Source organism: Crocodylus porosus, unplaced genomic scaffold, assembly GCF_001723895.1.
Source record: "Crocodylus porosus isolate Cpor-Errol unplaced genomic scaffold, CroPor_comp1, whole genome shotgun sequence".
NCBI classification, from domain to species: domain Eukaryota; kingdom Metazoa; phylum Chordata; order Crocodylia; family Crocodylidae; genus Crocodylus; species Crocodylus porosus.
In genome coordinates this window covers 150097-168226 of record NW_017728951.1, presented here as the reverse complement: position 1 = coordinate 168226, position 18130 = coordinate 150097, and the positions used below count along the sequence as shown (strand labels likewise).

General features: G+C 39.8%; 1 long non-coding RNA gene across 1 annotated transcript in view; it reads left to right on the top strand.

The window, feature by feature from the left end:
- The first annotated feature begins 233 nt into the window (after nucleotides 1–233).
- LOC109324181 overlaps nucleotides 234–18130 on the top strand; it is an 18950-nt gene continuing 1053 nt past the window's right edge. The window contains exons 1-2 of the long non-coding RNA XR_002104868.1: nucleotides 234–324; nucleotides 5156–5162. This is a non-coding gene — a long non-coding RNA (uncharacterized LOC109324181). The remainder of the gene's footprint in view (nucleotides 325–5155; nucleotides 5163–18130) is intronic.

Below are 18130 nucleotides of genomic sequence, written 5' to 3'. Positions count from 1 at the left end.
GAGATCATATTAAAAACACTAAAGTATTCCTGCTTTGGGAGTGTTTTTGGGTTTCCTACTATAACATTTCACTTCTATAAAATATGTTGAAGTTTTAGCATTTAATTCAGTAGCTATTGAGCATGGAAAGTAGGGGTACAGGCTCTGAATCATAACTTTGTAGAACTTAAATGCAAGTGAGAGACGAACAGTGGAAAAAACTCTGATTATACCCAATTCCCTCTCCTTTTCAGCAGCCACTGTCCCACACTGTGTGACACAGGATACTGGGCAAGATGGAGCTATGGTCTGACCCTGTAAATAGCAGTTCTTACATTCTTATGTGTTCAGTTTGAGCTGAAAATATTTCCAGAACCTCAAATCTTTTGCAAAGTGAATTTTAGGTCTACTAAGTAGCAATTTGAGTCCCAGACTGCTGGTATTTCCTAAATAATTTCTAATACACAGATATCACTGAAGATGCTCTCTTTTGCTATGGTGCCTCAGAAATTAACAATGGTTAAGCCAGCATTGCTTATCATAGTGGCTGCTATTGTTTAGTGCAGGGGTGGGCTTAATATGGCCTGCAGGCCATACCTGGCCAGCCAATTGATTCTGCATCAGCAGAAGCTGGAGCTGCTACCTGTAGAATCAATTGGTGGACCTGCAGGCCATGGCTCCGGCTTTGGCCTCTGCTGGCGTGGTGGGGGATGCTGGGTGGAAGCAGCCTTGCCTGCTCACCCAATACCATCCTGGAAGATGGAATCTGACCCCGTGGTGCCAGGTGGGTGGGCGAGGTTGCTTCTGCCCAGTGTCCCCTGCCATGCCAGCAGAAGCCACAGCTCTGCCAAGACTGCCTGGCATCATGCAACAGGTGAGGGGGGGAACTGAGCTCCTCACTCTGTGTCAAAGCTGGAGTATGCGTAGTGGGTTGGGGGAAGAAACTAAGTGGTGGAGGCATCCCATCCCCCCCTTACAGCTCAGCTCTGTGGGGCTGTGAATGCCCACACTCCCAGTGCAGTGTGACTCTCAGCTCTGTTCCTACCTGCTGGTATCAGCCAAGTTGGACAGCACAGGGGGAAGGGAGAGGAGCAGAGGTAAGGCTCTATAGTGCTGGGCAGGATCCCAGGCTCTAGTGCCAGCCTTGGCCTGGCTCTGTGTGTGTGTGCGCGCGCATGGCTCTCAACAGCGTACCAAAACTCCTTAAGCGGCCCTCTAGCCCAAATTATTTCCCTCCCCTCGTCTAGTGTCTTATACTCTGATTATAAGTTCCTCTGAGTGAGGACTCTGTTCTAAGTCTGTACAATGCCCAGCACAATGGCTATATAGTTATACACTTTATATAAAGTGGGGCAGGCATTTGTAAAATGCTCCACTATGAAACCAAACATATTATTTGTTCTTTTGTGTATATTTTAATTGTTACACTAGCATTTGAGTAAAACTCAGCAGATGGAGCCAGAATGCACAGACTATAACAGGTAGAGATGGATTTTTAGAGGAGCTGAGTATCTGAGGTAGTACTAGATTTCAGGTACTGGCTTAGCAGGGAGTTATTGATATTCAGTACCTCCAAAAATGGACCCTGATACACTTGATATAAGGTAGATTCTTGTTTCATTTACCTTGTATAATGATGATGATAAATGATGATTTCTTATATAGAACAAGTGAGAAGAAAGCATGGTAAGGTGCCCAACAAGGCAGCCAACACTGCTTATGTTTTGTTAAAACTATTTCACAAAAAATAATTAAGTACCCTTCATGTATCATTAACTTAATTGCTAAATATTTCTAAATGATACATCTGTAAATTGTGAATTGGAAACAAAGTAAACAGACTGCATAATTGACAGTGTGACACATCTGATTAATTCTGTTACTCAGAAAGAACACAAACTTACAGTTTGCCCTGCCTTATGCAAAAATACCCTCATGTTTTGGATGGGGGACAGTCACTGCAAGAGTTCGGCACTGGAGGATGACTTATGCATGCAGCCACAGTGCACAGTCCCACAAATAATATTTTGATTATTAAATAGCTTTCTGTGCCCTTGAATTTCTGTTTTATTGCCAGGAATAGTCATCAGAAATGACATGGGTTTTCTAAAAAGGATTTTACAACATCAGCCATGATTTGCAAAATTAGCATCCTAAAGCTACAACCTCCTTCTGTTTTGTGACCATTTATTACATTTTAATGATGCAGCCTAGACAAACTAACTGACCTTCTTATAAATCTTTCATGACATCACAGGATAATTACTCTGTGTTTTTCCCTAAAGAACATGTCAGCAGGCATCCATCACTTCGCTTGTTTACAATAGAAATAGTACTTTTATTTTGCAGAATCCGATACACATATTAACATGGCCATGAGCACTGCTCAAGGTTTAAAGCTGTGTCAGCATTCTCTCTTAAAAGTCCCAATTCCAAGGGCTTATATATCCTTGCTGAAACATGGTATTGTCAATATTTCCTTTTGAAAGTAGCTACTTCAGCCAATCTGAAAAACTCCTTTGATTTTTAATTCATGAATGAAAAATGAGCACTTCCCAATTTGAGGTGAAGAAACTTAAACTGAAAAAGAACATTGTATTTTAAAATCATGCTGCTTAGCTATAATGTGGCAACACACCATATACTCAAAGGCTTTGAAGGAAACACATTACTGTATTTACTTCAACATAAGACAAGGTTTCCCCCCAGTCAGCATGGGGGAAAAAGCCTCTCCTCTTTTATTTGCATGCGAAGTGGAAGGGGGAGCAGGTGACAGGTGCAGGTCTGACTTTGACCCTAACCCCAGGTTGGGGCCAGAGTTAGACCCACAACAGCCTCCTGCCCTCCGCCCCGCTTCTTCTCTGCAGCTTCTGCCTCCCCACCCCCGGCTTCCTTCCCCATCTTACTGTCTAATGCAGCTTGGCTCCACCTCAGACTGGGGACTTTCCTGCGCATGGAGTACATGGAAACTTCTCACCTGCCTCGACAATCAGCAGTGCCAACACTGCTGCATGGCCAGGCAAGGGCTGAGCTTCCATGTGCTGTGCTCTGGGATGTTCGGATAATAAGGGCATGGGGAGAAGGAAAGAGGCAGACTGCGAGGAGCATGGGGGTGGAGAGGAGACAGAGACAGAGACTGGGGCCTGGGGGTGGGAGTGGGATTGGGGAGGGGAAGGAGGCAGGGACTGGGTGGAGTTTGGGGCAGAAACTGGGGGCAGCAAGGGGAGGGAAACAGAGACAAGGACTGTGGGAGCTGGGAGTGTGGAGGTTGCAGGAATGCTGCAGGGGGAAGAAGTGAGGAGCAGAGGGCAAGATGGCTACCTGACCCCTCCCCCCAGCCACTTTTTTCCCTGTTTTAGCAGTGGGGGTAGGGGATTCAAGACAACCCTCCAACACTTAGATTTTACACCTGGAAAATTATTTAAAAAAATAATTTTTCCATACATAGGATCTAATTATTGGAGGGTTGACTTATATTCAGGCTCAGCTTGTATTCAAGTAAATACAGTAAACTTGATCAGTGGAAAATCCTCCTTTATAGAGGGAAAGCAAACTGGAGGGGGAATCTTTCATTTGCTGTCTAACATCTGTGTGTTGTTAAACAATGATCACAGCCTACCCTGCAGATGCTGCTGCACATCTTTAGAGTGCCATTAGTAGTTTTTGAATGGTAGAGTGGTAAATACAGCCAATTTGTGCACATCACATAAGCAAATGTGTCTGTGCAGAGAAAGAAAAACACCATCAGATCAAGGTGCAAGGGGGCATAAAGAATCATGTCCTGAATTTTCATTAAGAATCAGTACCACTTCAATTAAATCATATTCCATCTTCATTCCAGCAGTACGTATGCAGGGGAGGCAGATCAGACTCAGCAGGCCTGTAAATTACTCTGCTTTGCCATATGATAATCAGGTTGCTACTTTGCAGCCAAAGGTACCTTGCTTTATGGTAAGAGTGCATTTAATCACTTGCAGACAGTGACTCATTCAACCTTTTTAAAGCCAAAAGAAACGACATATTCTTCAGATATTTGCACTTAACCCAGTAGTTACCAAAATAGGGATTGTAACCTTCATTGCAGGGTCACATAAATGGGGCTACCATGCAAAAGGTTTGGAATTGCTGGATTAACCTGTCTAAATCCTAGTAATTTGACCATGTGTCCATGGTGATTCAAATATTTAAACTATAATCTAGGGTAATCATATGTACTTTTAAAATTGCTTCTGTCAATACAAATGTGTAAAGCATGTTGGAGGAAAATGAATACTCACTCTACTCACAGCAGCTTTGTAGAACTGAAGTGTAGCACTGGTAAATGCCCACATTTTGGGAGTAAATAAAAATAGTTGGCACTTCTGTTTCATATTCAAGCTTTTGTAGGCGATACAAAAACAACCACCTGAAACAAGCCAACAGTGCTTTATAGCCACAGAACTCCTGTCCACCAGAGCAGCCCTGATGCCAAAGGCCCACACCTGGCTGTTATTGCAAAAAAACCCCCATCTGGCAGAAACAGGCATGGACACTACAGGGCTACCTGAGACCTCTGTAAACTAAAACTGGTTAAATGCCCCTAGAAGCCAGATATAAATTATGGTGGGTTTTCAGACATTTTAACCTATGGCAGAAACTGGGCAGCAACCATAAAACCATCTTTGCCCCAGGCTTCTATTGTCTTGCCTTACATAGGCTGGCCAGACCGGAAAACAAGTGATTGGGAATGTTCTATATTACATTAGTTTCTGTTTATTTTGCTGGAAACGATTATCCAAGAAGATGTCCAACATTAAAAGGATTTTAAATCCTTCTTGCTACCTCACAGAAATCAATAGTCAGATACAGTTCAAATATGTAGAAGCAAAGTTTTAAATTGAAGAAAAAATTCATAGAGAGGAGTTATGGCATTATAATCCTCATTAATATTGCTTGTGCTGTTCTTTCTCTTTATTATATTTATATTAAAATCTCTCTCCCTCTTTTTGACACAAAGAGTTAAAAGCTGTAAGAGAATTTAAGAGCTTTTCAGTAATTTGGCACTTCAACTTTATTCCAGCTATTACCCAACTGCATCAAGATATTAATGTAGTCATCCCTCTTAAGTCTCAATGAATTGTGATAAAAATGTCAAACAATTAGATTATATTGGCTAACATAGCCGTGTTTGATTGAGTATAGATGTAGGCCATGTCCCTTGAATCATACTGATGAAGAAGCAGAAAGGCTTGTAGAACTTCACTGTAAATTTATTTCCATATGCCATACCATTTAGATTTCTACTGTCAGTAATATTGATAACTAAAAAATGCTAAACAGGTGTTTTTCAGACTGAATAAAGGCCAATGTCATTCAAGGCAAATAAAACTGGTCACTGCAGGGAGAAAAAGTTCTGTTAAAGCCCCAATAAATTGTGACATGATAGATCAAGTTCAGCAGGTAGAAAACAGTTTATGGATACAAACACATAAACACAGCTAATCTGACTTCTACCAAGCTTAGCTCAGGGAGAATCTTTGTTAATCATAGGAACATTAATACTTAAGGTATCTCAGCAAGTTACCTGAGAAAATGATACATATGCACTTGAACCAGTAACATTCACAATTTGTAAATAATTGATATACATGGTTATGAATTTTTCATGCTGGGTAACGTGTTTACTCAAAACCTTAAGGGGAAATTTTCAGAAAACCTTTCTTTTCTGCACAAAATAAATGTTACATTGCATGAACATGTCCCTTATTATTGCAGATAGTGTGCATATGAACAGAACTCCCCAATTTGCACCAGTCAGAAGTCTTCCACTCTTCCCAAATGCCTTCCTTAAGGGTAGTATAGCGTGGATTAGCAAAAGGTGGTTTTAATGTTTTCTTCTTTTCACTGAAGCTGTAGAGCAAGCAAAGTTGGGAGGATGAAGGTGTTGGAACACATTCCTGTGGCTTCTTGAATTTTTGCAACCAGGGGTATGGTGGCCCTGGATCACCAGTGTGTCTTCATGGCTGGAATTCTTATATGGTTTGGTAGATGGTAAGTGGAGAAAACTTAGTCCACCAGACTGGGAGAAGAGCATTGACTGCCTTGAAGCAACTTGGTTATAGTATAGTGATGAAAGAACATTTTGACTGAATCATTTTAGCAAGATGAAATTACTGGCTGAAATATAGAGAATATTAGGAATAATCAATGGCTCAGAGGAAGTTAGAATTTTAATTATTTGAAAAAGGAAATTAAAGTTTTTGTTCAAATGACAGTATCAGAATGCACCATAACAGCACCATCAAGGTAAAGGGCTATTAGTGAAAGCCACTGGGGGAATCTTACATTCCCTATAACTGTACATATTCTGTGGACAGAAGCCTCATTTACAAGTAGTAAAATCACATAGGGTGATAATAATAAACACTTTTTAAGAAAAATATGTTTGGATGGATCTGCTTCAGATCTCATAGTGGCAACGACATTATTGGATTTATCCTTGAGTTTCACAAGCAACAGACTGACCTGGAAATCCTGTTGCATCCTCTCCTAAAGTCTGTATATTTGTTATGGGTTATGACAGATCTATAAAGCAGACTTTTGAACCTTTCACTCTGGTCAGTATCTTGCTGTGTGACCTTTAAATAATGCAAGCAACTGAAAACAAACTGAATAAAAATTCAGAACAGATTACAAAGATGTTTAAGTTGTAGGGAATATGATTAATGTATTGAGAAAAATGCTCACCTGAAGTTACAAAGGTATTTATTCAAAGAAGAAAATATATACAAACTCTTACTTATTGCTGTACTTTTGCAGATATCTGGAAAGCCTTTTCATCCTTGTTGACTTTGGGCTTTTCCTAATAATTTGAAATGGTAAGTGCCAAGCTGAAGAACATTAAATAAAATGATAGGACGTGAACTTCCAATTTTAAAAAAGAATGTATTCCTGGAGCTGAGTAGTGATCTCATTTTCAGTTTCACCTTGCAGTTTTCTGCCCTCTTCTGCCATCACATGTCAGACTGAAACATTATATGAAATATAGGAAAAATAAATCACACTAATAATTCAGTGATAAAGAACTATCTTCCTGAATGTTTCACTGACTAATGGAAACTGCCACCAAATTGAAAATCTAACTAGGAAGAGAGGAAGGTTATGTTTTAAAAAATTTCAGAAAGATAACCAACTAGATATACATTTTGTAAACTCTTCTTTGGAATGCTACTTCAGTTTGGTTATGTGGATAGCTGGATACATGAAGACTTAAAACTATTTCCTGTTTTTTGCTTTCTTCATTTACTTTGCAAACATTAGTTTGAAAGGGTTTTGCTTCTCAAAGAGATTTTAATTTTGTTGGCTGCTAGTCAATGCTAGAACTTACAATATGTCTAACATACATATATTGTTCCAGTAAAGACTATAAGCAGGTCTTGACGCTTACACAGAATAGAACACAACCTAGGCCATGGTCAATGCTAGGAAGACAATGGCATTTATTTATTTAATACCCATTTGTTATACAAGAAGAGACCGGAGGCATTACAGATGGTGCTCTACATTCCAGGAGTGTTGTGTAATGTACACTGCACTTCGATATTAACTAAAGAAAATAAAGGGGGTTAGGCCATCGGAATTTGTGGCTGTGTCATAGGAGCCATGCAACCTCAGTGTCATCTGTAATTCCTAGAAGAGATTTTCTTCTCTTCTGCCTAATTAGACCTGCTGCACTAATCCTTTTCAGTTACCCGTAGGAATTTAACCAAATGAGGGCTTTAGAAAATGCTATCAAATCAGGCTCACAAAGTCATTCAGGTGTTATAACCAGGGGTCCTGGTTTTTCCTAATAAAAAATCATGAATTCCGATTAAAAAATTGCAAATTCTCTGATTAAAACCCCCCAAATCCATAATTAAAATGGAAGACCCCTCACTTCCCCCCACACCTCCCCAGCCCTGCTTGTGCCACTCACTCCTCCTCAGTCCCCTGGCCCTGCTCATGCCACTCACTCCCCTCCCCTTGCCCTACTGGTGCCCCTCACTTCCCCACACACAGCCCCTTGGCCCCCTACCCATGGCCCCTTGCCAGCCCAGCCCTGTTGGAGGGGCCCCCCCATCTGCCAGGGCTATGGGGCCAGGGACCCAGGTCCAGAGCCCCCTGTCCCTGGCAGGAGGTGACAGCTGCTGCAGTGGAGCAGAGCCTGGCTCCCTCCTCACTGCCTCCTGTGGGCTCAGGCAGGCAGTGGGGCCAGCTCCACACCACTGTGCGCACTCCTGGGAGGGGACAGAGGGACCTGTGCCCCCCCTGATCTGTGAGGCAGGCTGCGTGCTCATGCTCCTGCCCTGTTGCCCCCCACTGGGGCATCCACAGCTCAGTGGGTGTGACCCGGCACTACAGGGCTGAGTGGGGCGGCACAGGAAAGCTGCTTTCCACTGCCAGCTCGGCACTGCCCTGGCCATGCATCCCCTGTCCGCATGGCAGCAGTGAGGGGCACAACCCAGCTCTACTGCCCCACTGCTGCCATGCTCACAGGGGATGCCTTGCCAGGGCAGCGCCAAGCTCACAGCAGTGCGGAGCTCCTCCACATGGCCCTACTGTGCCCTGCAGTGCTAGGTTGCACCCACTGAGTTGTGGAGGCCCTGGGGGAGGGCAGCAGGGCAGGGAGCCTGAGCCTGCAGCAGGCACCTGCCCCCGCCCCATGCACAGATCTGGTGGGGCATGGGTCACCCCTGCCCTCCAGGAGTGTGTGCAGTGGCAGGGAGCAAGCCCCACCCCCTGCCCTCCAAATAAGTCACCTGTGATGCCATCTCACTCTCCGTCAGGACCCAAGCCCCAAGCATCAGCCAACTGGGCAGCAGCCCCAGCCCCAGCCCCAATCCTGCCCTCCCACCCACTTACCTGCAGGAGCTGCTCCCCAGGCTGCCTGAGGAAATGTGCATGTACATGCACGTGGCTCCCCCTGCCTGACCGCCCTCCTCCTGCTCCCTCCCAGCCCCCTGCAGCCTTGAACTCTGCCAGCCTGCCGAGAGTTTGCTGCAAAACTGCAAAATCCACGGGTTTCTCCAGTAAAAAGAGAAATCCGTGTTTTCCTCCAGCAAAGGGGAAATCCATGGTTTTCTCCATTTTTCTGTGGGAAATGGAAAACCTGGATTCCTGGTTATAACTTATAAAGCAGGAGATCCTTAGCACTTTTTGTCATATCATACATACATATGGGTCAAAACTGAAAAGATTTCCTGTTTGTCTCTGCTTGCACTAAACATAATATTTTAAAGTTACCTTTTATGCCATTATTTGCACCATCTCTTGCATTACTGATGACACAGACAAATAGATGGTACGCATCTCACTATTCATTCTTGGAATGACCTTGCCAACCTTCCTGGCTTTTACAGCTTTATTTAACCTTTGAAAACTTCACAACAATCTGCACTGAAAGCCTCTATCTAGTCTAGCACTTAATGATGGCATAGTTGCAGAACCTTTCTATTCTCCTTGTTTTTATCTATGTAAGACGCTATAGGAGAGAGAAGAGCTATGAAATGCAGCATTGTTGAGCTCCCCCTACCTTCTCCATCAGAAGTTCCATGGCTTTTCCCTCTAGCTGGTAAAAGGATCTTTTTTAAGGTAGGGATGAAGAAGAGATATTTACAATAAGTTATTTGTTTTCAGTAAGTCAGCTAAGAATTGAAAAATATTTGGAGCATTCATGGTACCAGACCTGTAGATAGTTTCAGCTTGACTGCAGCCTCAGAACTCAAATTGATGTATACTAAACCACAGGCAAGGGTTAGGATAGTTATGATGTCCTTTGAAAATGGTTATGGAAACCCAAATCCATAGCTACCTGGTTCCTACAGAATTGCATCAAATATATGATGGAAAATGGAAACCACTCAGTTTGTCTAATTTTGAGTATGTGGTACTTCGAACATACAATACCGCAGAACAAATGTTTGCTATCAGAAAAACATTCAGAATAACACAGAAAATATTTTTCTCTATTGACGTATCAAATTATCCCTTTATCGCAGTATCAAAATATCAAAGCATCACTTTCACTGTATACTTTGAGTGCTGAACTGAGAGTGGGCTACATTTTTTTAATCTGAATAATATTTACCACACGTGTATTGTATTGACATTATGCTGGTTTTCAAAGTAACGTGCAACATGTAATGTTAGTATGGTAAAATGAACTGGTGTACTTTGAATTTACTGTTTGACTCAATACTTATATCCAAGCACTTTGTGTCCTTCTAAACTGTTTGAAGTTTGGTCTTCAAGTATGTTACTGTTTTGCTCCTCTGACCAAGAGTTGGCCTTATTTTGAGTAGCCTAACAATTAGGTAGTACTAAGTTCACATGGATTCGCAGAAATGTAGGGCTGGAAGGGAACTCGTGAGATCATCAAGTCCAGAGCCCCTGCTCTGGGCAGGAAAGACTGCTGGGGTCAAATAACCCCAGCAAGGTGTGTGTTCAGTCTCCTTTTGAAGATCGCCAGGATAAGTGCCTGCCCCGCTCCCACTGGGAGTCTATTCCTGAGTCTGGTCACTCGAACTGTGAAGTTGTAGCACCTGCAACTACTAACTGCAGCGGTTCTCAGATTTTTTTAAACTCAAAGCATGCCTCAGCCTCAAGATACTCTTCCATAGCTAATTTTTGATAACAGTCCTTACATCCTTGCAGAGGCCAGTGGAAGTGTCAGGTAGGGACTGAGCCTGTGCTGGAGCTTATCTCCTCCCATTCTGCTTATCTCCTTCAATGGATCTTCTGGCATCTCATGGTCATGATCCTGCGATATCCCAGTTGAGTATCACTGACCTATTGCACTTGACCATTAAAGATTTGGTGGTGTGCTTTATGCTATGCCTCATTTGTTTTGCGCATGGATGATTTAAAGCCCACTATACCAGTTTTGAACCATCAGAGGATTCCTTTCTATGAGGGGAAATCTTTGGCTGTTTATTTATGGCAGTTTTCTCCCAGCAAGACCACATAAAGCACCCAGGTCAAGGGCTGACAACTCAGCCCTGAGCTTTTTGTTATATTCTTCTCTAGCTAACTTGCTGCATTTCTTCACCAGGGAACATTTAAAGCTGTGTAGTTTTGCCACACTTTTCTTGGACAGCTACTTAATGCTCAAATTATGTTCTTGTCCTATAATATTATCAATAAATTCAACATGATTTTTTTTCTCCTCACATTTTTTTAGGTTACATAAATTTTAGCCAAGCAATTTTTCCATGCTCGAATATATTATGAAATGTCACTTCTGTTATAAAAGCTAATTGATAACGTGATTTGTTATGTTGCTGAGACATAATTCAGAAAGTTATTTTAAAGCCTTTGATACATGGAATAGCACTAACTGTTTAATATTTCTTGTATGAATGGACACTGCGCAAGGTAAAAAATGTGGTGCCACGTAGATGAAATATTTCCAGAAGCTTTTATTCTTGTTGTTTGGGCTTGTGCCAGTGTCTTTCTAGTGGAAGCTCATATTTCCTAAGCTGCTTCTGCTGGAATTTATTCCTCATTTTTTTCATGGCTGAACAAAAGCACACATAATTGGAACAAATTAAGATCTCACAATGAATAATAAAGTTTATTTTTTGTTTTTCTAAGACCAAGTTTTTACTAAAAAAAAAAAACCTGTCAAGAAGAAATACTTGGCTAAAATTATTTAACACAGTATTACATCATACTGAAAATTACAGCATTTACGTGCATCCCCTAATAGACTCAGTAAACCCCTTGTTTTACTGTCGGTGACACTGTTCAGCATTGCTATTTGTGTAGGCTGCTGTTTTTTTGTAGAACTTCATAGCTTCACAAAGTTAGGATGAACTTAATTTTTCTGAATACTTTGATTGTAAAAGATTCAATTCATACTTTGTGTAGCAGGGCACAGACCCTGGCCACAGCAACCTTCAGCGAAGTGCTGCAGTCACCCCCCGTCCTCTGTAGTAGCCAGTTTGTCAGTCACAATAGATACTAACTAACAGGATAACTTTGCTAAAAATCAATGTATTTGGGTTGAAAATGGCTATTTACAAAAAAGAAACTACAAAGTTAAAGTGGCTTCTGTGGGCCTTCGTGAAACAAATGTATTGAGAACGACAAGAGAGAGAAAGGTCTGGGATCCTGTATGTTGTTTCAGTTAGGAAGGGAAACTGATGGACCCATATATTCCTTTGTAAAGGCTTATTTACAAAGAATGTACGAAGTCCCGCTTGTCTGAACACATGAAGCATCAAAAAATAGGAGACAATTTCTTTGCTCAGAGTCTGAAGCCTCTTTCATCCAGCACTCAGCCCAAAAAATTCTCGTCCTGATTTTTTTAAGGGTACATCCCTACTACTTGTTATGCCAACACCTTAAGATTTCCACACCATTTTTGTGTCCGTTTCTGAGCTACTTCTTGATGTTTTCCTCTGTGACACACAGACACACCATTGCAGTTCAGTCTCTGTCCTACAGATCTATTAGATTCCAGTTGAAAGTCTCCTGGGCTGCATGGTTAACCTCTATTCCAGGCTTATATAAGGCTTTAATTTAGGCAGAGGTGTTTATTATTTCAACTATTCTAAAAAAAGCACTGTTTTCACATTTGTTCTGAATGTTCAGCATATTCTGCCTCTAGAATATTCAGCAGGGTTTAACTTAACACATAACATTACCACACACACACACACACACACACACACACACACACACACACACACACACACACACACTGTGCTCCCCTTCAAATTGCTCTACATGTATTGGGTAGTACTGTTGAACCCATCCTCCATGAGATTTAACGGGTTTATTTGTAAGGACTACTTAATGTAAGAATGTGATGGACTGGGATTCTCTCTCTCCTAACATGGCTGTTATATATCAGTAGAGAAGTATTATTCTCCTTTTAGAGATGGTAAAACTGAGAAAGAACTGGTACAGAGCCACATTATCTAGTCTTTAGGATACCTGGGAACATAACACGGGTCTTTTGATTTCTATCCCTGTGCTTTAGTTATGTGACCATTTGTTTCTGCTGTACTCCATAATACATTTCATATGAAGTTCTACATCCAGACAAAATGTCATAAACATTCAATCCATAAAAAATAGGATATAATGAACAAGAATTTCATAACCAAAATAGGCTATTTTTTATTTTATTCATTTTTCTATAAAGTGATTTCTTAATGTCTTAAAAAGCCATGATGGCTGTACTCAGTGGCCCCCAAACACCTTTTTTGTTAGTTTCTCAAAAAAGTCTTAGATGTTCTACATGTTTTCTATCGTATGCTAGTTAGCACAAATCATACATTTCTAGCTGTTGCTCTATTATATTCCCAATTACTATTTCCAGTACCTTACTTCCCACAAGTCAAGCTTACAGATCTGAAGTTTCCTGGATATGGACATTATTCTTTATCAATGCTTTATGATAAAGTAGTGCTGTCAGACTGTAGAGAAATTTTTGGTCATACTCATCTATCTTTTTGACAGAGGTTACTGCATGGTAGTTACGGCCAAAAGAGTGAATATAAATGGGAGAATGTTTGGGAAAAAACACTTCGCAAGATTAAATATTTGCCTCAGTTTCAAAAATAAAATTCACAGTTGTACCTTACTGAATGGGCTCTTTATACCTGGACACTAAATACAGCTCAACATTCTTAACCTTCACAACTTTATGGTTTTTAGCTTCAGATGTTATCAAAAAAGATCTCTGTAATTTCCTGATGTGCCCAAAGTTTTCTGGACCTAACTTGATACTTCAAGAATATAACAGTTATTGCATTAAGTGCATTAAAACATACATATACAGCAAAAGTAGGAAAGGCTTGCAGATTTACCATTAATACAGAACACTCACCTTTTCAAAGCCTCTTGTTGTGCTATCAAGATAAAAGAAGAAATAGTGGATAGATGGCAACACCTGTCAAAGCTAATGAGCTATAACTCAGCAACAAAGAATCTGATGTAAAAGATGAACTATGTTCCCAAGAGAAAGGTTCAGGAAATGAATATCTTTGGGCACTTGCTGGAGATCACTAGGAAAAAAACTGTGGGCAAACAAACTCTTTGATTCTAAGTCATCAGAGTCTGCACTTATGGAAATTTAAAATTACGGTGTATTTCTTGGCCTATAAAGAGAAACATTTACTAAGGAATCTCCTCTTTATGAAGCAGTAAAAATGAACAGAGAAAAACCCTGTTTTAGTAGTACAGATTTTACAAGAATTAGGGAAAAAATTAGAGAAGAAAATTTGTTGAATTCAGGACAGTAGTACATGGGTTTCAAAGATGGACAAGGATTTCATAAAGCAACCTTTTTAGAATTAAAATAATAATTAGAATATTCACTCAGATGGAAGACAGTGGGGAAAAGCTAAAATCTCATAATAATTTAGGCACATATAACTTTGAAAAGAAAAATACAAGAATGAGAAGTGGCTAAAAGGCAATAGAAAAATGATCAGTTAACGCTTGCAGGGAACTTATGAAAGCAGGGGAAGCTAATACTTGCCAGAGCAATCAAGGAAATAAGTTGTTTTTATTAAGTAAATTAGGGGACAAGGAGAAACATAGAGAAAACAGATATGTTGTTAATGAAGGATGATGAAATTTGAGGTGACTCACAAATGAATATGTATTAAATACCTAAATGGAAAAGATTGAAGAATTGATAAGGAAGTCAGAGTGAAAATAATTCTAGCTAAAAAGCAGATAAGGAAATACTTAGAAAATATGTCATGTAAATAAGGCCATTTGGATGGCATGCATTACAGAGTATAAAGGAAATTTGGCAATGACCCAAGTGTAATACCATTTATTTTTAAAAAATTATTAACAGCTGGGGAAAATACTGAAAAACTGAAGGAAAGCAAGGAACCATGAGCACCTCGGATTTTAAAAGAAAGTTTCTAGAAAGCCTTTGGCATTTAAAAATTACAAAATTGACTGCTACAGGAAAGGAGGCAGATTACAATTTTAGAGGGGCTTGGATCCAAATACTTGTGGGATTGAAACTGTGTAAAAGATTGGATTAAAGGACAAGTATTGTTTGGTTACCACAAGGAAAAGCATTGGGTCTAGCTTTATTTTACACCCTTCTTAGTAATCTGCTAATAAATTTCAGATCAGGCCTTTCTGTTCTTCTCACAGCACAGCTGAATAGTACTTACCAGAGTTGGCTCTAGAGTTCTGGGGAGGGTTAGAGAGTTGACTGAATAATTTCTTTTCTGACAATTCTCTGTTAAAGGAAGCTTCTCCATTAGTTTAGGGTGTAAACTAATCCTTATTATGTCCACGTCTATACAAAGGGCACAACCCAAATAAATTAGTTTCTGTATTTACTAATACACACACAGATAGATATGTACTAAAAGCCACTTGGTCTCCATAAGCTACTACTGCATTAGACATTTTAGATGACATTTTAAAAGAAAGTTCACTTGACTCTTGCAGATAGACTTTCCACAATACAAGAACTAAGGGTCATAAAATGAAACTAGTAGGTAGTAAGTTTAAAAATAACACAAGAGAGCTCTTTTTCACATAGTACATAATTGAAGTGTTGAACTCATTGCCACAAGATGCTGTGGAAGCTGGCAGTTTAACCAGATTAAAAAACGGATAGGACCCATTCTTGAAGGAAAGGTGCAACAGTAGCTACTGAACATGGGAATTAGTATCTGAACTTCTTAGCTAGACCTTAAATGCTGGACACTGCAAATGAGAGAGGAACAAGAGAAACCCCCTGGTCATACCTAGTTCACGCTCCTTGTCAGCATCCACTCTGTCACCATAACGCAGGATACTGCACAACATAGACCTATGATCTGATGCAGTAAATGGCAGTCCTTACGTTCTTATGTTACATTTCATCCTGATTAACATGCAACTGAAAAAAACATTTTGCAAGATTAAATATTCATACCAGTTTCAAAAATAAAACATATAAAACAATTGGAACATATTTAATCAGCTCTTTATACCTGGAAGTAAGACGCACCTCAACAACCTCAACGTATGCAGTTTTTAGCTTTTATCTTGGAATATTATCAAAGATTCTCTCTATAATTTCCTGACATGCTGAAAGTTTTCTGGCCCTAAGTATGGAACTTGATACTTGAGGAATACAGTAGTTAATGCATTAACAGTAATAAAGAAGATTCTGGCTCTTGCTTGGCATGTTTTCAGCCAGCTTCTTAGGACGGTGGGGAATTTAAGTGAATGATTATTAGTATGGACCAAAACACTAGTTTTCTTTAGGTTACAGGTTTACCTAAGTAAGTTATGTTGCCTGATTAGCAGTCACCCCTTGGCACCTCCATCAAAAAGAGGAACAAGGAAAAGAGAAAATCAACCTAAGCCTTGATATAAGCCATAGAAGACCACCATGCAGTGGACCACAACTAAAAAGCACAGAATCCCTCACATCCTGCAATTCAGAATAGAGTCCACCAACATATAGCTGTATATGTGTTCTGTTATTCAATTTGTTTCTTTATTAAGGCAGACAAGGTTCTTTGGGTAAATCTAATATCTTTTATTAGACCAACTAAAATAGTTGGAAAAATTCTTTTTTGTTCGCTTTTGGGGACAAACATCCTTCTTTAGGCAGTTGTTTTGTGCTTTTCCTGAATAAGGTAAAAGCTGATATGCAAGAATTCAGGTCAGTGAGAATGCAAATGTGTGGCAGTGAGGGTCATAGGGGGTGAGAGACAGTGGGTGAGAGGCAGGTGGGCAGGGGGGAAAGGAAATGGTGACCCGGAGAGAGAATGTAGCTAGTAAACTGTAGAGAATTTACCTGGGATATCAGATGGCAGGTAGGTTATATAACATGCCATAAATCCAATGTCTATATTTAGTCCATGATTTTTTGTATCTAGTATGTTGATGAAGTGAAGTTCGTTAACGTATTTAGTGTAGTCATGTTAATTAAAACCAAGCTAATTAAAATCAATTATTTTTTGTAAAGTAATTAATTACTTTACAAAACAAATAACTCCTCTCAATGCTATAATAAAACACCCCTTCCCCAAATCTCCCAAAATGAAGAGCAGATATTCTTTTCATTTCTTGTCCATTGCAGTGCAAGAGAATCATAATACCTGCATTGACCTACATGTCAACTGGTTGTAATGAGACATAGTAGAGGAACGGAGGCTTGGAGCTTTCTATCTCCAGGACAGCGCCACTTGTCTTGTGATACAGACTTTGTTTTGAGTGTGTGCACCCGGGTGAGACACTGGGGCATAACTCAGTAGGTTTCCATTTTGAACAGGGCCATCTGCCATGGTTTTCTGGATCTTGTGAGATCCTGAAGACTGAAGACAACTTAAACTGAATTCTAAGTTTTTAGAATGGATACGTTAAACACAAGGTATTGGTACTATCAGATTTAACTTTGGCATGTTCACAAACACCCAAATGTAAGAAACACAATACATTTACAAAGAATAAATGAGTCAAAGGCTTAAATAAGAAGAAAATTCAATGCACGTGGAATAAAGTTTTTAAAAGTGTGTACGCATCTTATAATACAATTTGATGAAGAAGCTGGAGTTCATTTGAAGTCATCTGATAAACCAGTGGCAGTGGAGAAGAAGGGGGAATACATTTATTTATACTGTATGAATAAAAAGAAGATGCTTTGCACACCAAGCTTTTATAGCTGTGCTCTACAAAGCCCTGTAATTCTATCAGATTCTAATTAACTTTAGCACAGCAAGATAGAAAGAACAGTATCTTTTTAGTGATGTTTTAATGCCTTACAGGGAATACAAACGATTTATCACAGAGAACACGCATGGATAGCCAACTGGCTGACAAAAAAAGAATTTAAAACTTTTATGGTTGCAATGATGATCAAAGCTTTATACTTTCACTAAGTTCCAAATTATTTTGATTTTATTTCTATTGTGACAAAAATGTTATAAAATGCATTTTTAAAACTTCTACCAATGATTAACTAAACATAAGATCAAATAAATGCACACATTAAAAATTATATGTGGGAATGCGTTAATTTAGCAGTGTTTTTATATTATCAATAAAGAGGCAATATAGAGATATGATCAAAACACGAACAATTATACTTTACACCTGTATTTTAGCCAGTGAGTAAAGTGACCAAAACGCTGGCTTGCATCCATAGATGCTT